Below are 6,888 nucleotides of genomic sequence, written 5' to 3'. Positions count from 1 at the left end.
CTACATCAGCAACAGAATACAAAACGACATCCTAGAGTCACTGCATGCAGCCATTTTTTCTTCGATTGTCCACCGCATAGAAAGGAAAACGATCTCGCTCATGCGCGACGAAACAAGTGACTGCGGTCATCATGAAAAACTCTCCGTTGTTATCAGGTACTTCTGCGAGATTAAGAACAGGCCAGTGGAGGTCTTCTTACTCTCGAAAGGCTTAAAAATTTAGACAGCGACTCTATGTTTTCCACATTGCAAGCAGTTCTTACCGCCATCAATGTTTCCTGGAATTCTGTGAGTTCCGTCTGCTTTGACGGGGCTTCTGCTATGTCAGGGCACGTTGCCGGCGTTCAAGCAAAGTGCAAAAAGAAGAACAACCAGCTCGTTTACGTTATGATGAAAATAATCCCTGGAGAAGGGGAACAAGAGGGACAAGGGACAAACATAAATCTCCAAACACAGCTAGGTGACTGGTGAGCGACCGAAAAAATCCGCCTGGTCCGGGTATCGAACCCGGGACCTCTCCATTAGAAGTGGAGCGCTCTACCAACTGAGCTAACCAGGGGTTAGACGTCAGTAGAGCAAACGGGTTTTATCAGCTGCCACCAGTCTAACACCAACAAGGGTGAAGCTTGCAATTTAATGTTATAATTATAATGTCCCTTGTTTGTCCCTTGTCCCTCTTGTTCCCCTTCTCCAGGGATTATTTTCATCATTATTGTCCAGCTCGCTTGCCCCTTTGCATTTAATTGCATTATAATTATAACATTAAATTGCAAGCTTCACCCTTGTTGGTGTTAGACTGGTGGCAGCTGATAAAACCCGTTTGCTCTACTGACGTCTAACCCCTGGTTAGCTCAGTTGGTAGAGCGCTCCACTTGTAATGGAGAGGTCCCGGGTTCGATACCCGGACCAGGCGGATTTTTTCGGTCGCTCACCAGTCACCTAGCTGTGTTTGGAGATTTATGTTTGTCCCTTGTCCTTCTTGTTCCCCTTCTCCAGGGATTATTTTCATCATTATTGTCCAGCTCGCTTGCCCCTTTGCATTTAATTGCATTATAATCGTTTACGTTCACTGCTATGCCCACTGCTTAAACCTGGTGCTTGTCGATCCATGTTTGTTCGGAGCAGAAAACAGAATGAGGTTTGATATCTTTGGCGTTGTGCAGCTTGCGTACAACTTTATTGAAAACAGTGTAGTGCGCCATGCTGTTTTTGAGCGACTTTGCCAAACTGTCGGCACACAGCTGAAAACTTTGAAGTCTTTGTCTACAACCAGACGGGGCATGTCGTGCTGAAGCAGTAAAGGTTGTTCGTGAGAGCTACAGCGAATTCTTTAGTGCAGTAAGAACGATTGTGGACTCCACAAAGCACCCGGAGACGAAAGCAAAAGGCAAGGGACTCCTTTCCCAGTTGATGAGCTTTGATTTTGCCTGCAGCATGCAAATAGCTCACTCTATTCTACAGCTTATTTTGAAGGTTAGCCGAGCTCTTCAGGACCCTAAAATTAACCTTACCACTGCACTCAATGAAGTCAGGCATCTGCAAAAGGCGCTGCGAGAGATGAGGCAAAATGGGACAGTCTTTAAAAAGCTGTTTGCGGAAGCTTTTTCGGTCTGCGAGATGAATGAAATCGAGATTCCCGAAGTTCGAAGAAGAAAGGTATCGAAACGAATTGACCAAAACTGGGCGAATGAATGTTTCTATGCGACAAAAGAAGAGGAATTTCGTGTCGGTGTTTTTTTCCCGATGCTTGACCCCTGTGTTCGAGGGATCGAAGACAGGTTCACACAAGAAACTTTTGAGCTTGTGTGTGCTATCCAGAACCTCCTGGGCCTCTCTGCGAGCGACGAACAAATATATCTTATTTGTAGCTTTTTTGAGGTAGATCCCGACAGCTTGCGTGCTGAAATGCGGCTCCTGAAGTTCGGAACCAGCGACGAAAAAGCAAACAGCATAACCGCCTATGACTGGCTGGATTCACTCAAAGAAAATGGGTTGGACAAGTCAGTATTCAAGGACTTTTCTCGCGCTCTTCAACTTCTTTCCACGATTCCTGTAACCAGTTGCTCGTGCGAAAGGACATTTTCGAAGCTCGCACGTGTAAGGACCAAGTTAAGAACCACGATGTCGCAGGAACGGCTTCGTTGGCTGATGCTGCCCTTTGTGGAGCAGGACCTAGCAACATCCATCAGTTTTGATAATATCTTAAAGCATTTTACGACTAAAACGCGCAAACTTTTTTTATGAATGTGTTTTAATTTCGCAGGGTATGCTATCGCATTAACCTACAATGTCACATAATTCTACTTTATTCTTAATTGGTTGACAGCCGGCGAAAGACGGTGCTTTACAGCCGATTCCGTCCGAACTAAGGTTCGTCTCTCAAACCAATAGTATTTTTGCACAGCTCAGCTTGAAGAGTTATTTTGTATAGTGTAGTTAGTTTTACTGTGTGTTACTGTTTTCATTTGCACCAGCCCTGTTGTTTTGTTGTGTTGAATGTGTTTTTAGAGTCTATCGCTTTTGAATTGAAATTGTGTCTCGTGTGAGCCCTCGTGCGATTCATTTTCTTTCTGTGTTTTGTTATGGCGCTTGTGCCCTACGAGTTCAAGCTGTAGTTTCTTTATAGTGGGGGTTTCCACTTTTGTTTGGCAATAAATCGTTTTGTTGTTAGAAAGGTTATCTCATATTCTCATTTCTCCCACACTTCAAAGCGCATGTAATTAAGTGCACTTTCACGCAGAGCACTCGCAAATCCAATTACTGCCGTCTACGAGGATATGGATACGATGACACGTAAAAATAAAGTCTGAACAGTGTCATTATAAAGTATGACATTTTGTGGCATTGCCTCATGTTCGGTGTCACAGCTCAGATTTAATTTTTAGGTTCAAACATATTTCAAGCCTTATAATTCTCCGGGCTCCATTCGTAAACCGCAATAATTAGACTTCCAAGTAATCTGCGGGAAAGTAAACTCAAGGGTAGTTTTACGGTGACACTGAAGAAAACTTGGAAGTCATATTTCGCGGTTAAAATATGGTGCTCTAGTGCACTCCTACTAGGGTACACTAGAACACCTTACCCCTACGGCGTAAGGGTCTCGGTGAGACGGGGGGGGGGGGGGGGGGGCGCTGCAGTAAAACTTGGCTCCCCCCTATAGGAGTAGCCTGTGCACGCCTATGCGTATAGTCCGAACGGCGTGATGATCGCGGTCTTCGACACGTCGTCCGGGGCGACGGGGATCTGGTGATAAGCGCGCACCAAATCAATCTTTGAAAAGATGCATGCTCCGTCGAGGCTGGATGTTATGTCTTAGATGTGGGGAATCGGATAACAGTCGGGAGCAGTGACGCGGTTTAATGCGCGGTAGTCGCCGCAGGGTCTCGAGTCTCCGGCTGTTTCCTTTTGTACCATGTGCAGTGGTGAGGCCCATGAGCTCGACGACGGTCGCACGATGCCCAATTCAAGCATGTGCTGGAATTCCTGTTGAGCAGTTCGCAGCTTGTCAGGGGCGAGACGACGCGGTCGAGCATGGACGGGTGCTCCGGTGGTTTCAATATGGTGAGAAACGCTGTACTGCACAGGGCGTTCGTCACAGCCAGTGCGCGTCAAGTCCGGGAACTCGTGCAAGATGGTTGTGAATTGTGTTGGGGCGTTGGGAATGACATGCGCCGGAGCTGGAGAAGGCACTGCGGATGATACGCCCGACACGGAGAGGTTAGTTATCGTGTCGAGGAGACGCCTTCGTCCCATGTCCACCAAAAGTCCGAAGTGTCGGAGGAAGTCTGCATTAATGATGTCAAGTTTAACGTCCGCGACGACGAACACCCAGCGGAAGGTCCGTCGGAGACCGAGATTCAAGGTTAGCGAACGCTCACCGTTGGTGGGAATTGGTGTCCCGTTCACAGCTTGGAGCTGCGAGGTGCTGGACACCCGCCTGTCTTTAGGTGTTGCCGGTAGTATGCTGACCTCGGCACCGGTATCCACGAGGAAGCGGAGCCCGGTGTCGCGGTCGGGGACGTAAAAGAGGCGTTGGCGGCTCTCCGGAGTGGCCGAGGCTCTTGCCGCCTCTAGTGCTCCGCCGTTCCGTTTCCCGTGTAGTGGCAGGGTGTGCCATCGCCTGGTGCCACCTGTTGGTACCATCGCCGAAGCGGCCGTGGTACCAACAGGTGTCGGTTCGGGCTGGTGAAGAAGATGGGCGGCGTCGTTGGAACCGCGACTGGCTACGTCGGCGATGTTGCTGCAGGGTCGCGACGGTGGTCGTCAAGCGGGAGATCTCCGCGCGGAGCTGTTGTATCTCGTCCGCTGGAGTTTGGACGGCCGATACAACCGGAGTCGAAATTTCCATCAGCTTGTCGGCGAGCTCTGCCAGCTTTTCAATCCCGAGGTCTCCAACGGACGCCAAGATCCTGCGCACGTTGTGGGGCAGACGCTGGACGAACAGGTTCCGCAGGAACGAAGCGTCGATTGTAGATGCCTTCTCACCCATCAGCTGCTGCATGCGGCGCAAGAACTGGGTAGGTCGGCGGTCACAAAGTTCCTCGGTGGTCAGGAGTTGTTGTAACCGTCTTTCCTCGGAAGCTGTTGTGCGGCGGACCAGCTGCCGCTTGAGGGTGGCGTAAGCATCCGTGGCTGGTTGCTGGAGGAGCAGGTCGCGTACCTCGGTGGCGATCTGTGGTGGAAGGCTGTCCACGATGTGATGATACTTGGTGCAATCAGCGGTGATCTTCCGAGTCGCGAACTGTGCTTCCACTTGTAGAAACCACAGCTCGGGATCCGCAGGCCAGTACGGTGGGAGCTTGAGGGCGACGACGGAGACGCCTCCCGCAGGGGGCGCCGAGGTTGAGGAGTTGGCAGAAGCATTTTCTTAATCTTGATTCATCGCAGCGTTTGAGGTCGGCGTTTTAGTTTGTCCGGGTCACCAATGTAGATTCAAATAATCCCTATTGGAAAAACGTACAAGAAACAAACCTGCTGCTTGTACAGTTCTGGTATGACACCACCGTAATTTCTTGTTATTACGCATGCAGCTAGTTTGGTTTGGCGTTCTGCATAACTGGAGATACCGGCAACGCTATGGCTCCGGGTCTGTCTATACTGGCAGCCAGTTTGCTTACCGATATGATTCGGTGTGGCTGGTATGATTTTGCGTCCGATGACGTAGGCGACCGCCATCTTTCCAACAAACGCTTATACCACAGGACTACCGGTATAACCAAATCATAAATGTAGAAAGACGACCGCCATCTTCCAACAAAAACCTCCATCGTTCACCACCGGTATTGTTACATACGCCATACATGTCCAAAAAAGAACATAAGCCGCGTTTACATCAATGCGACTTGGTCGTTTTGAATCCAGTTGCCGCATTCGATATGCGGTCATGTAAACGGCATAATGCGCATAGCATTTTGGAACGGGGAGGATTATCGCAAGGCGCTCGCTGCGGGAGCGTGTGAATAGCTCAGAACATGGCGGCGGCCAACCTCGTCGGCGGCGCGGAGAACGGTTCTTCAATTTTTTTTCCCGAGAACAAACAAGCTTTTATTGCGATCATAAGTAAGCGGAATATAGCGGAGCTGCTCGGTGAGAGCGGCCCCGTCCAAACCTTTGCGAAGTACGACTTGCACGTCCGAAGGGGTCAAAAAGGCTTCAATGCCAGCACGAATGACACCGAGAGCTCCGAGCACTGTAGAGCACTGCATGGTAGCGCAGAACGAGCAGCTCCTACCTCGGTGCCGTTCCTGGCTGCGCAAGAGCCTCTCGGACTCGGCGTCCGGTTGGTCCGGTCGCGATCGGCGAGGTCTGGCGCGGCGAAACACGGAGGCTTCCTCAAAGCGTGCACACACATGTCACCTCTCGTTCAGAGTGAACCGGCGGCCCGGCCTGGAGTCCTAAACGCCTTGGTTTTGATGCTCTTCCGTCTCCCAACTTCTTCCACAGCACCGAAGACAGCGGGCACGATCTTTACGTTCACTGAATGCGTCGAAAGGCCTCCATGTGCGATGCACCGGAAAACGAGGTGCGGCTGGTGCCGGAATGGAACTGCATAACTTCGATCTTTGAATCAACGTGCACGGCAACAAACCGATCGTGACACCAAGCCGCGGATACCGCATCGCCGGTCGACAGCGGCAAACGGTCCGTTGCTCGTATCGTGGGCCGCGACTCGTACTCGGACAACTCGGCGTCTTTTCGTGGCCCCTCGCGTCGTCGCAACCAGCCGCAAAGCCACCAGCCCGCAACCGTAGCGACCATAGCCGGCGCAGCCGGCGTTGGAGAAAAGCGAAACCGAAACGTAAAGCTTCCGCCCAGTGGCTTCCGCTGCCGCGGCTTTTCTAACTTTGCGGCTTCCACTTCCGGTCGTCGCGGAGATGGCGAACAATGGCGGAGATAGAGCGGTGTGGTTCGTTGGCTCGTTTACGGTTACGGGATAGATGTTTTGCGGTCCGTTTCTACTGCGTCTCTGGTTCTAAACTCGACGGCGCCTCTCATAGTTGAACCAGGTGTGATCGGCCTGGGTCAGCGCGGTCGGCTTGCCTCGTCCGATCGCCGGACCGCCGGCGACTTCCGAGTTCTTTAGGCCTGGGATCCGAAGGCGTCTGTCTCCGTGAAACGGTAAGCGAATCTCGTCCCGTTTTCGTTCTACTTTTAAATTACGTTAGGTACGCTACAGTGTAAGCATGCGTGCCAAGTGTTCGTGAAAATTTTGAACTAGGATAATTGTGCTTCATTGCGGTTTGTCCTTTACCGAAAATGTAAATCGAGCAATGAACGAGGAGCCATGCTTGAAAACGGTGTGTACGATGTTAGCTTCTACCTGGGCGGCTAAAAAAAAAAAAAAAAAAGCCAAGACTGGTTACAGTTTGATGTGAGGCTGGTCCCAAT

At 50.8% G+C, this 6,888-nt stretch overlaps 1 non-coding gene across 1 annotated transcript; it reads right to left on the bottom strand.

Moving 5' to 3' along the window:
• Positions 1-486: 486 nt before the first annotated feature.
• Positions 487-559, bottom strand: Trnar-ucu. The gene has a single exon. It is a non-coding gene; the product is annotated as a tRNA-Arg (tRNA).
• Between the last annotated feature and the right edge of the window lie 6,329 nt (positions 560-6,888).

The sequence above is a fragment of the Ixodes scapularis genome, unplaced genomic scaffold (assembly GCF_016920785.2).
Source record: "Ixodes scapularis isolate PalLabHiFi unplaced genomic scaffold, ASM1692078v2 PGA_scaffold1__304_contigs__length_218370807, whole genome shotgun sequence".
Lineage (NCBI taxonomy): Eukaryota > Metazoa > Arthropoda > Arachnida > Ixodida > Ixodidae > Ixodes > Ixodes scapularis.
Note: the sequence above shows the minus strand (reverse complement) of the source record. Positions and strands in the feature narration are given on the sequence as shown.